Source organism: Ixodes scapularis, unplaced genomic scaffold (assembly GCF_016920785.2).
Source record: "Ixodes scapularis isolate PalLabHiFi unplaced genomic scaffold, ASM1692078v2 PGA_scaffold3__209_contigs__length_174095766, whole genome shotgun sequence".
In the NCBI taxonomy this organism is placed as follows: Eukaryota; Metazoa; Arthropoda; class Arachnida; order Ixodida; family Ixodidae; genus Ixodes; species Ixodes scapularis.
Window position 1 is genome coordinate 76,513,762 of NW_024609868.1, and position 13,179 is coordinate 76,526,940.

At 47.6% G+C, this 13,179-nt stretch overlaps 1 protein-coding gene across 1 annotated transcript in view; it reads right to left on the reverse strand.

Moving 5' to 3' along the window:
* LOC115323048 (carboxypeptidase E) overlaps positions 1–13,179 on the reverse strand; it is a 144,941-nt gene that overhangs the window by 106,845 nt on the left and 24,917 nt on the right. The gene's annotated exons all lie outside the window — the stretch shown is intronic.

Sequence of the window (13,179 nt, forward strand, 5' to 3'; positions counted from 1 at the left end):
AAAACTATTTGGTCCCTGCCTTTCAGTCACTGTGGTCGCGCGACGTCGGATATCTTGCCATACCCACATCGCTGCAGATATGGCGCATTCTAATATGAAACTATGTACCGCCACATGTTCATCAACATTCCTTTTCTTGTTTTAACCATACATTACTAAAAAAAATTCCTCTAACTCAGACTGTTGTGTCGAAGTATTCATTACCTAGGTTTCTCTCGGTGGGATCTTTCGAGAGGTACCCCGGTTTAAGCAAAGAAGGTAATGTCTGCACGCTGAACCCGCACAGCGCTCTTGTTTGTTTCGAGTTGAGTCATTGCGCAAAGCGCTTCAAGAAATTTTTGACTTGGGCTCGCGATGTCTTGCATCAATGCGCTCAGGTTCTTTTTGTTTTTGTTTGTTTGTTTGTTTGTGTGTGTGTTTGTGTGTTTAGCTTGTACCTTGTTTGCCGGCCTGGCAAGCCCGCGCCGCTGGACTGTTTTCGTCGTATGCTCGACAGTTAGATTTTGCATACAATTTTGGGAATCAGTTGGTGACGGAGCGAAGTGGCATGGTTTCGGTTTAGATCGAGATGCCGTTGTCTCCGCTCGCGCGACGAAGCACGCGCAACTGCAAGCCTGCCGAAGTTGCCCTCACTTGCATGCGAACATGATTGCACGACAGCGGCACCAGCCGGGACGCTTGCAATCCATGTTTTACGTTTGCTTACTTTTGACGAAAATTTGGCGCGTTGGGAACCAGTAAAACGGCGGCAAGCAGATTTTCAGAATTGCTCGGCAGTGCCTACAGCACTGTACACTTGTGGGATGTCTCAGCGGTAAAAACACAAGCAGCGAGTTTCGTCACAACACGTCACATAAAAACACAACACAAAGTGCCCTTTGTTTGTACAGCACTTAAAACAAATATTTAATTTTTCTAAGAATATCTGGTCCAAAAGCCACTTTTGCTGCTCCGAAAGGTGCTCCACAATGGCTCAGGCCAATCATATCACTGGCGTATATGAAAATAATAGGAGTGCAAACGAAAACCACACATTGCAGCAAACGTGCATAAACGAAGCAATAGGTACATCAATTTATATAAGTGATACATTTGATGGACCTTGGACATAAAAATAGATAAAATAAAAACGTATCCACCAAGCAGGGAAACGAAAAAAAAAAGGGGGGGGGGGGGGGGACACGTGTGAAGTGGAGTTGAAATTGCACTCGGAGTTTTACCGTTAGCTGATCGCGCTACAAACGACGCGCTTGCAAAGCCCTGAATGATCTCTTTGGGGTGACCTCGGCCTCGTACCTCACAGCTTTTTCTTTCGACTTCCGTACAGAGCCTCTCACGTGCACAGCCCCGCAGGTTGCCCCAAGGCAACCTGCAGGTCAACATCCCTGATCTGCAGGCTTGAAATTCAACCGGGACACTTCGTTGGGAGCGCCCCGGTCCTCATAGCATTAACGCCCCTGAATAAGAAAGGTAGCGCCATCTTCTCCCTCCTCCTCTGACGCGCACACCCTTTATCTTTATGTTTTGCTTTTTTACACCCGCGCATCGACTGTAGTGCCGCCTGGATAGGGCCAAGATAGCAGACGGCCTTCCTTTACTTGAGTCAGAGCGCAGTTAAAGGCTGAAAGACGCGCGCAAATACACACACACAGGCTAAAAGCGCACTGTCACGGTCTACCAGCCTCGAAGAAAGACGATGAAAGCCGTAACGTTGCATTAGTTGTTTTTAAACGCAAGTCCCTTGATGCTCGCTCCAAGGGAAGGCGCGCGCGGAGCTGGATCGTAATTGTAAGCTGGATCGGCGCTTACAATTCATTATCGTTAGTAACCGGCTGCATTTTAGAGCGGCGAATATTTCCATTCGTCGAAGAAATGTTCCAAGCAGCGGCAATATGGGGCCTGATCAGCTTGCACCTACGTCACATGATAACGTCGAAAGCCGGTAACCACTTGCTGGTGGTTGACTCGACGGCCCTTCGCAGCGAGAGCAATGGTAAACTGCGCCGCGCTCGGCTGTAGCAATTAAGGTTTAGATTATGACGGTAACCTTGCGTTGTTTACAAGTACTTCGCAAAATCGTAACAAATTTTCTACAAGTGACTCCTAGAGCCGCTCGTCGAATTTCACGGCGCGCAATTAAGGTGGTTACTTATTTATTTAATTTTTTTGGTGACACGACAGCCTTTTGCGTCAAAACTTAGTCTGCGTCATACCGAAACTAGCGCAGTCGCACCAAACTCCGAAAAATTCCGGACGTACTGGCTAAACGTCATATCATCGTAAGCTCGACTCGTATTTTCAAGTTCACATCTAAAAAAACTAGGTATGAAAATGGGTCCATATCACATGAGCGAATGACGCTTTAGCGAACAGCAACATTTGAGCGAATCGACGTTTTAGCCAATAACGGGGGTGCGCGTTAACCCCCCGCGCTGCGCTTACGCCGCTTCGCGGCGACAGTCTCCGGCGGCTCATTACAAAATGTGAACCCACTTGGCCCATCCGAAAACGCCGCTTCGCGGCGTCCGACTATTCGCTGAAGTGTCATTCGATGAAACGTGGGCGTTCGCTAGAACGTCATTCGATCAAGTGAGTGCCTCCCGATGAAAATATGGTGCATGTCAGCGCATGTCCGGGCAGTTAGCGGCATCCTACGTCTTGGTAAGCGCATCCGCGCGGTTTGAAGTCCACCACTAGCATGGTGGCAGACAACCCTGACTTGTGTCGGTTGCTCTGCTCTTCGTGATATATCTTAGTAAAATGGAAAAAGAAATTAGAGCAGTGAAACTTAGGTTATGATGTGGGTTATATAAAAGGAGGGAGAAATGTAGTACAGGTAATACCAGGACTGATGTATGCGGATAACCAGGATTGATTACAGGAACTAGCTGGAATATCTGGAGAGGAAGGGGACACCTTGGGCATGAGTTTTAGTAGTGACAAGTCGGGAGTAATGGTGTTTAACGACGAAAAGAGGGAACCTCTGAGGATACAAGACATTGTAATAGTCCATGTAGGAAAATACAAATATCTGGGAGTTTGGCTCAATGAGGGAAGGAGATATCTGGAGGAACATGATGAGAATATAATTAGAAAAGGGAAAAGAAATTAAACTATTATGAAGCTCAAGGCACTATGGAACTATAATAGATATGGAGCGGTCAGAGGTATGTGGAAAGGAGTGATCGTACCAGGACTGTCTTTTGGCAATGCAACCACTGTGCATGAAATCAGAGGTTAAATCAGGATTAGAAATTCGACAAAGAAGCGTAGCAGATTGGCACTGGGAGTACATGGAAAAACACCAAATGAGGGAGTACAGGGAGACATGGGATGGTCGTCTTTTGAGAGCAGGGAAGCAATTAGTAAGTTGAAATTTGAACAAAGGTTGAACGCGGTGGGCACGGAAGGTATTCAAGTATTTATACATGAAAATATTAAACACAAAATGGACAAACCGAACCCGAAAGCTTACATTTAAATACCTGCACACTGGCACGATGGGTTTAAAAAGACTGCTTCATTGAAAAGGGGGGTGAAAGAGGCAGAGAGGAAAACGTGGAAGGGAAGAATGCAGGAGAAATCAGCTTTAACAGCGTACAGGTCACGAAAACAGGACATAAGAAAAGGAAAATGTGTTTGACAATTCACTGGGAAGCTCTTTACTGTTCGAGGCGATAACGGGAGTTCTGAGGACGAGGACGGTAAAGGGCTAGATTTCAGGAGAGAGACACATTATGTGCCGCCTGCCATAATAATAGCGATACACTACAGCACTTGGTTTTGAAGTGCACGGGGCTTCGCCCTGCCCTCCCTGAAAGGGTAACGGATTTGGCCGGGGCCCTGGGTTTTACTGGCGGCGATGGAAGGACGGAAGAGGATTCCAGTGACAAAGATGCGATTAGAAGATTGGTAGAAATGATCTAGGGAAAATGGAATGATGAACAACTAACTAGCACAGCTGGAGACAGGCGGGACAGAGGAAAATTGGGACTCCCTCCCGCGTGGCTCCGGCCCAAAGTCTCAACCCTCTCTCCCAGTGGTTCCAGTGCTGGAGTAACGCCGACAAGGTTTGACCAGAAGAAAATTGGCGACTCCCTCGCCGGGGGCAGCAGGCAATCCTCCCGCCACGGCTGTCCGCTGCCCTGTGCAGCCCCACCCTCGACGATCAACTCTGGGCCGTCCAGCAGGCCTGTGAGGCGGTGAAGCGGCAGGATATACCTTGGCAGGACTTCGACGCCCCTAGACGGGCGAAGAGGACCAGCGGCATCGCCCCCAAGCGGGTGACTTGGGCCCGGTCAGCGAAAGCTCTGCAGGCATTCAATAAAGTTTTTACCAACCATCCAAAAACAAGAAAATGATGTTTTTTTTTTTTTTTTGCTTGATCCCCCGAAGGTCATCTTGGTGATATCCCACACTGCCTGGTGATAGTAAAGGGGAAAAAATTGGTCTTAAAATGGCGGGAGGGATTATATGTTTGTCTTTTTAGACTTAGGCTAGGTGGCGCAAGCTACCGCCCGTTACAAAGGGTATAGCCATCCATCTATCCTGTGCCTGTGTTCAGCGTTTTCTCCCACTGATCTCAATGACAATTGCTGGATCGCGCTTGCCGCTCCCGCAAGTGAAGCCACCGGGCCTCACTCGCTTGGGATACGATTTGCCGTTTTTGCTAGCCTTTGCTGCGGTTTTCCAGCGTGCTGACGACACGTTTTCTACTCGTTCGTCGTCATTCGCCGAAGAAGTTTTTTGAAGACTCTGTGTATTGTTGAGACTCGCCGTTGTGAACACGTGGAAAAGTTTACGAAAGTGCAGTGTCGCAGGAAAAAGGCACAACGCGTCGAAAGGAAGGGCTGGCGGCGTGTTCAAAGCATCCTTGGCACGCCGAAGTGCCGTGTCTCTGTGCCTTCGCGCGCTTGGATACCGACCAAGAACCGACGCCGTGTGAATGTGTTTAGCGAGTGCAATGTGCGTGAAGCCGTATCAAAAGGTACAACTCGTCGAAAACGTGTCGCCGGTGTCGCGGCGTGATCAAAGCTTCCTTGGCACACCGAGTGATGCATCTTTGTGCCTTCGCACGCTTGGATACCGGTCAAGAAATGACGCCGCGCCAAAGTTCTGAACGTGTGTCGCGCGTAGATGCCTTTAGATCATTTATATATATCGGCCACGGAGTTCTGGATCGTCCAGCTGTTCCGGTGAGTTGCTATCAATAAAAGGGGGAGATCTGTACCTGTTCTTATGTACTATATTAACCATGGCTATGTCCCAAATCTACTCTAATAGATTCCGTGGGAGCACGAATAGGGCAACGTTGTGGAGCCAGGGGGGTTTTCGAAAGCAAAAGTACAAGACGGCGAGAATGAAAATCTTTGAAGCGCGGCCGATATGGTCGTGTGCAATCTGTTGACCAATTACAATTAGGCGAGCCGCGCTCAAACGTCAAGTGCAATTAAGTAGGTTGATAATAAGCCAGCACTGATCAGTGATGAGGAGCTGTTGTGCACGGTATTGTGTAAATCGTCTAAGGACGAAAAAAAGACGTACCTTCTCCCCATCTTCCGTCGCTAGTGGACGCTGGATTAAGCTCGTTCCTAAACCGCGAGAGGAAAAGACGCTGATCCAGAAGCACGAACAGCTTCACGCACATTGCACTCGCTGAACACATACACACGGCGTCGGTTCTTGGTCGGTATCCAAGCGTGCGAAGGCACAGAGACACGGCACTTCGGCGTGCCAAGGAAGCTTTGAACACGCCGCCAGCCCTTCCTTTCGACGCGTTGTGCCTTTTTCCTGCGACACTGCACTTTCGTAAAATTTTCCACGTGTTCACAACGGCAAGTCTCAACAATACACAGAGTCTTCAAAAAACTTGTTCGGCGAATGACGACGAACGAGTAGAAAACGTGTCCACAGCACGCTGGAAAACCGCAGCAAAGGCTAGCAAAAACGGCAAATCGTATCCCAAGCGAGTGAAGCCCGGTGGCTTCACTTGCGCTGCAGCGAACAAGCGGGGAAGCGCGATCCAGCAATTGTCATAGAGATCAGTGGTTTTCTCCACTGATCTCTATGACAATTGCTGGATCGCGCTTCCCCGCTTGTTCGCTGCAGCGCAAGTGAAGCCACCGGACTTCACTCGCTTGGGATACGATTTGCCGTTTTTGCTAGCCTTTGCTGCGGTTTTCCAGCGTGCTGTGGACACGTTTTCTACTCGTTCGTCGTCATTCGCCGAACAAGTTTTTTGAAGACTCTGTGTATTGTTGAGACTTGCCGTTGTGAACACGTGGAAAATTTTACGAAAGTGCAGTGTCGCAGGAAAAAGGCACAACGCGTCGAAAGGAAGGGCTGGCGGCGTGTTCAAAGCTTCCTTGGCACGCCGAAGTGCCGTGTCTCTGTGCCTTCGCACGCTTGGATACCGACCAAGAACCGACGCCGTGTGTATGTGTCTAGCGAGTGCAATGTGCGTGAAGCTGTTCGTGCCTCTGGATCAGCGTCTTTTCCCCTCGCGGTTTAGGAACGAGCTTAATCCAGCGTCCACTAGCGACGGAAGATGGGGGGAAGGTACGTCTTTTTTTCGTCCTTAGACGATTTACACAATACCGTGCACAACAGCTCCTCATCACTGATCAGTGCTGGCTTATTATCAACCTACTTAATTGCACTTGACGTTTGAGCGCGGCTCGCCTAATTGTAATTGGTCAGCAGGTTGCACACGACCATATCGGCCGCGCTTCAAAGATTTTCATTCTCGCCGTCTTGTACTTATGCTTTCGAAAACCCCCCTGGCTCCACAACGTTGCCCTATTCGTGCTCCCACGGAATCTATTAGAGTAGATTTGGGACATAGCCATGGTTAATACAATACATAAGAACACGTACAGATCTCTCCCTTTTATTGATAGCAACTCACCGGAACAGCTGGACGATCCAGAACTCCGTGGCAGATATATGTAAATGATCTAAAGGCTTCTACGCGCGACACACGTTCAGAACTTTGGCGCGGTGTCAATTCTTGACCGGTATCCAAGCGTGCGAAGGCACAAAGATGCATCACTCGGCGTGCCAAGGAAGCTTTGATCACGCCGCGACACCGGCGACACTTGTTTTCGACGAGTTGTACCTTTTGATACGGCTTCACGCACATTGCACTCGCAAAACATATCCACACGGCGTCGATTCTTGGTCGGTATCCAAGCGTGCGAAGGCACAGAGACACGGCACTTCGGCGTGCCAAGGAAGCTTTGAACACGCCGCCAGCCCTTCCTTTCGACGCGTTGTGCCTTTTTTCCTGTGACACTGCACTTTCGTAAAATTTTCCACGTGTTCACGACGGCAAGTCTCAACAATACACAGAGTCTTCAAAGAACTTCTTCGGCGAATGACGACGAACGAGTAGAAAACGTGTCCACAGCACGCTGGAAAACCGCAGCAAAGGCTAGCAAAAACGGCAAATCGTATCCCAAGCGAGTGAAGTCCGGTGGCTTCACTTGCGGGAGCGGCAAGCGCATATCCAGCAATTGTCATTGAGATCAGTAATTTTCTCCACCCCACGGGTCGTGCTGCCGAAAATAAACACCCGGAGTAACTAAAAATTTTCAAGCAGCCTGGACGCCTTTATGTGAATGAGTTGTCCTCCATATTTAGTTGTCATGCCAGCATTGCATTTAGGCGACGTTTGATAGGATTGCCACTAGTTTCCAAATAAGTAGGAAGTACGTTCACCCGACCGCCCCAAGGCTTTTCGATTAACCGTTTAACCAGTTTAATGCTTGCTTCATAAGTTACGACACATAACGAGTAATACAAGTAGTACCGTCCGTATCGTCAGTACCACATCATTAAGAAGGAAGGAGTATTAACGAGCAAAACGTGAGGGCGCAAGCAAGCTGGTGTAAGTTCATAATAATCTGGACAACGTTTTTAGTAAAATGTATTGCATATTTCGCGATATTTTTTTATGAATTCATGAAAACTTAGTTTGAAAATGCGGAATTTGATTTGCATCCGCGAAATTATGATTCGGAACCTTAAAATCAAAACGTTCAAACTCTTCGACCTTGTACCTAAAAAAATCGAAATATTCGATTTTTCGAACTTGAATCTTAAATAAATACGAGATGTTAGAATATTTCGAACTATCAGTAAAAATAACTCGATATAATCAAACTCAAACTTTCAGAAATGGCAACATTTTCGAATTATTCGAATTCAAACCTCAGCGGGGTTCTAAAGTTGGGAACTTTTCAAATTCGAACATTAGCGGTCGAAAATTTCGATTCTTTCGAACCCGAACTTTGGGAGGTTCGCGGCATCCATAGTCATTACTGCGTGATCCACCTTAAAGACCACAGGCAAGCAGTGGTACCGCACTGGCTAAATGTCTTATCTACAGCGTGTAACAATGTCGTCAAGACTCTGGCAGACTAAACTCCCACTAAATAAAACATCTAAAGAACTTACGACAAATTCGACGCTTTGAAAGCGAAAGTCCTGCTTCTGCATAGTACCGCCTGTGTTCTATAATCATAGTGCGATGCGTTGTTTACTTTTCTACGTGAGCACGCAGGGAGCATCCCATTGAGCGTCATCGAAAACCAAAATACTCCGTTTCCCGATAACTTGGCGAGTTGTGGAGGCTGCGGCCCCCGCGGCCCAATAAGTGCGCTGGATGGTCGAGGCCACCTCGTCAGCCTCGTTACCGCCACAGCAAAAAAGCCCTCCGCGACAAAAAAAAAAAAAAAGAAAAAAAAAAGTAGTTTTAGGCTTTTTTTTGGCATTTGAACTTGCGCGATTCTATCGATAACATGAAAATTAAAGAATAATTTTATTAGTTTCAGTTTCAAACCAAAAAAGTGACGGCACATCCGTATTCGCACGATTTTTTTTTTTTTTTTCGCCTCGTAGCGCCGTGGCCGTTGGCGATCGCCGGCGATCGCAGCCATGTAATCAGCCTTTTCCGCCCAAAACATCGCACTGTACCCTGGCATTAGCACCCGTCACAGACTCGCAGCTAAATTGAGCGTTTGATTGTCTCTTGAACTGTTTCCGAAGTGTCGCTATTCTAGCGGACGGAAATGTTGCAGTGGTGGACGTTCTTCCGAAGTTGGCTGGTTTCGGAGCAGACGACTCTTGGCTAACAGACGATAGCCGGTTCCTCCGGGCCTCACGCCTCGCCATTGGCGAGGCGCGAGGCTGCACGAGCGGTAACTTCAGCGCTCCACCGTGGCTCCCACGTGCTCCAAGTATTTTTAATATTGAATGACTTATTTGCTTTCGATGGCGCTTAGCAAGTTTCTGATTAGAACCATATGTATATTTCAAGTATTTAAAATTTTAATCAGCATGTATTAGTAGATTAGTCGACTGATCGTTACGATTAGTCCCTCTGGTAGTATGCTCACCGGCACAAACCGCATTAGTGTAGGTTTCGAGGCATTTTTCAGCGAATCTTTTAATCTTAAAAATGAAGGTTCGATCTAAAAGGGGCAGTCAAAATCGACGCCTGCACGAAGCAATGGAAACTTTTCGTCAAAGGTGTATTTCACAGGTCGGTTTTATCTTGTAAAATTATAAAGCGTTGCTCCCTTTCCTTCAAAAAATAGGGCAAAATACTTGCCAGGGTCAACGGCGGGCAGCGACGCAGACGACCGAGTCGAGCGGCGGGGCGCGTTTGGCGCACTTATTGATAGATGGCGTCGGGAGCATGCGTCCGAATGGCTTTACGTCGGAACAGAGTCTACGTCGGAATACGTCGAAAAGCGTCGCCGACCAGCGAAACAAAGCTGACGACACGCAAACAAATGCGTTGGCAGCAAAAGCGCCGTCGTAATGCAACCACGTTTTTTATTTTTTTTTCAATCTTAATTTAAGTTTAGTTTTTATTGTCCGCTTTTATTTGTAAACCGAAGGTACATTACAAAAGGTTATGTTAATTTTAATAGTCCATGGTTATGGTGCCTTAAGAGCGTCTCCGACTGGTGTGTTCAGCATAATATATGCTGCCCATACATCAAAAGTGGTCTCGAAGTGGCAACGAATGACGTCACACAAGCCGAAGTGCCATGCTGTCAGATGTCGCGATCCCGGCGGTTGGTCGTAGAAATGCTGGTAAAAAGAACGAGCGAACGTGAGTGTCGCTGTCGTCGCGGCGTCCTAAGTTCTAAGCCAGGAAAGTCTAAGCTTCGGTGGACTGTCACCCTGGAGAGCGATCTGCAGCAGAACAGGCGTCTGCCACATCCACCACCGCCGCAGCAACGTCGCCAGGTTCGCAGCCGGCGACCGCATGGCACTTTTATGTCGTCAACAGGCGGAGATCGAGGGACCATTTTTTGGGACGTGGTGAGCACACCAGTTGGAGAAGCGTTCCAGGCACCATGCCACGGTCGAGCGGCAGTGGCGTAGCCAGAAAAAAAAAAAGGGGGGGGGGGGGGGGGGGGGAGGGGGAAGCTTTTCAGCCCGTCCCCCTCCCTCCTGAAAACCATATGCAAAAATGGTTCGGGATCACGTCCTAGACGAAGACGACATAATGGTTTCATTTGATGTTGTGTCCTTGTTCACGAATGTCCCCACCTCTCGGGCTGTTGAGATAGCCGAAACACGTCTACGTAGGGATGACAGCCTCCCATCGCGCACATCGTTAACGGTGGATGATATTGTAATTTTGCTGCGTTTTTGTCTTAAGCAATCGCATTTTACGTTTCGCGGACAAATTTATCACCAAATTGAAGGATGTCCAATGGGTAGCCCAATTTCTGTTACAATGGCAAATCTGGTTATGGAGTATGTGGAGGAAACTGTCCTTGAACAGGGTATGCTCCCGATAGGTTTTTACAAACGTTATGTGGACGACACTTTGTAATTTTAAACAAGGACCATGTTGCTGACTTTCATTTAGCTTTTAAACAATGTTGAATCATCAATCCAATTCACACATGAAGTTGAACAGAACGGTGCGCTGCCTTTTCTGGATGTTAATGTGTTCCGACATAGTAACGGTCGCTTAGATACAACAGTGTACCGCAAAGCTTGCGATACAGGCAACCTCTTAAACTTTAAACTCGCACCATTCTGTCGAACATAAAAGGGCTGTCGTAAAAACCTTACTACATCGGTCCGAACGCATTTCTTCTAATCCTCAATTGCGCGCTTCTGAAGATGCTGTTATTGTTGACCTGTTGATGAAGCGGAATTATCCGAAACGTTTTATTGATAACACGCGCAAACAGATGGGGCAAAGAAGAAGTCAGGATAATGGACGACTTAGGACAGGGCAAGTAACAATACCCTATTTGAGAGGTGTTTCTGAGTCTATTCGCAGGGCCCTCGCCCCTTTGAATATCCGTACTGCTTTCAAACCCCATCGTAAACTACGTGACCTCATTTCTAAACCTAAAGATTACACCCCCCCAGAGTCCCAGTGCGGTGTTGTGTATAAAGTGAATTGTCTAGACTGTGACGCATCCTACATTGGGGAGACAGGCCGGAAGCGCTGCACTCGCTTAAACGAACACAAAAGGGACGTGGCGAAGGCCACGCATGCGACAAGAGCGAAGACGGAACTCGTAGACCATTGTTGGAATACGGGTCACTGTTTCGACTTTGAGAATGCGTCCACTCTGGCGCGCGAACAAAGGTGGGGTCCACGCAGGTTCGTGGAATCATGGTTCATCCGAAGTGACTCATCAGCTTGCAACTCGAACCGCGGCCCCCCTCCCCGATGTGTACGCGGACTTGCTTAAATAGGACTGTTGAAGTTTTTTTCTCTCATCTTCCTGCTTGTAGGTTTCACTGACGATGTTTCCTGCATGGGAGACGAAACGTTTGATTAAATTGTTAATCTTGTTGAGTAAAGTCGGAGCAGTTTTTTTGATCATGAAAACCATAGGTGGAAAGTTCTCAATCCCCCCCCCCCCCCCCCCCCCCCCCCCCCCCCCCCGGGACGTCCCGAAAGAGGTGTGTAATCCCCTGGATAACGCAGAATAAGCATGCTGACGGCATGATACCTAAACAAATGTTAGCTTTTGTAACACTATAATTTAGCTGTCAATGCAGTTGTAATCACTTAATTCCGTGGTTCAAAGCGCACTGACCGTTATGAATTGTTTCAACTTTGGGAAAACAAAATTAGGCTTACAAAAAGTATTATGTGTGAAAGAAGAGTTAGGGCACAGGCGAGCTGGTGAATATAAAGCAACATAAAAAAAAATATAAAAGAGAGACGCCGACTTTTACGGCTCATTTTAGATCGAGCCTGGTTATTTTTGTCACCCTACATTTGCAGTGCACCACGTTTTTCATTGTAATGCTTCCGTTTCAAAAGCAATGTGTTATGGTACTCGGTAACTGCGTAACTTTCATAGAGGCCTCGTTAACACGAGCTTTCCGCGCACAGAAAACACTTTATCAACGCCGGTCAGGCTCCTATACCTCCCATGACGATGTAGGCTGTGCAGGGACTAGAACCGACTGCGCGAGCGAATATAAGCCTTGGGCTGAAGTCAACGTTAATGATCGCGGTGGGTTTGAATGATATGTCGAAAGGCTCTCTGTATTCCGCTAAAGAAAGCCGTGTGTGTCCTCTACTGAATAGCTCATCAAGGCGGAACCACATAGGGCGTATTTTGGACGGGCGTTTTGGCGGGCGTAATCTCGGCGTATAGCGGGCGTCGAGACGAGCAAGGGCGTATTCTTAACGAATTTACCGTGCGTTCTAGCGGGCATAATCCTGGCGTCTAGCAGACGTTCTTCTTCTTCTTCTTCTTTTTTCGTAGGAAAGAAAAAGGGAAGGTTGCCTAACCACAAACGGAGCTTTTCGTCGGTGTCTCGTCGTCGTATAGCGCGCTGTTGCCAACCTGTAGCTTGAAAATAAAAGCACATCAAATCCGAATTTTGAGTTAAAACTCAGTTAGCCTTTTTGTATTAACTTGTTGTCTAACGCATAAATATACTTCCATGCTATCATGTGTCAATATATTTTGCCTCTCTCTCGGGATTGGCATGCCACATTTGTGATCATCTTCATTAAAAAAGAAAAAAAAAAAAAAAACGTTAGGTATTGTTCGATAGGTAGCGCGAGCTGTCGACCCATTGCAAAAGTAGTTATATTTCCGGATGCATGTACCTCTGATGCCCCCATGCGCCTGCGCAGTAGCGTGCCGTTCTGCGTATCTATACAAAGGCATG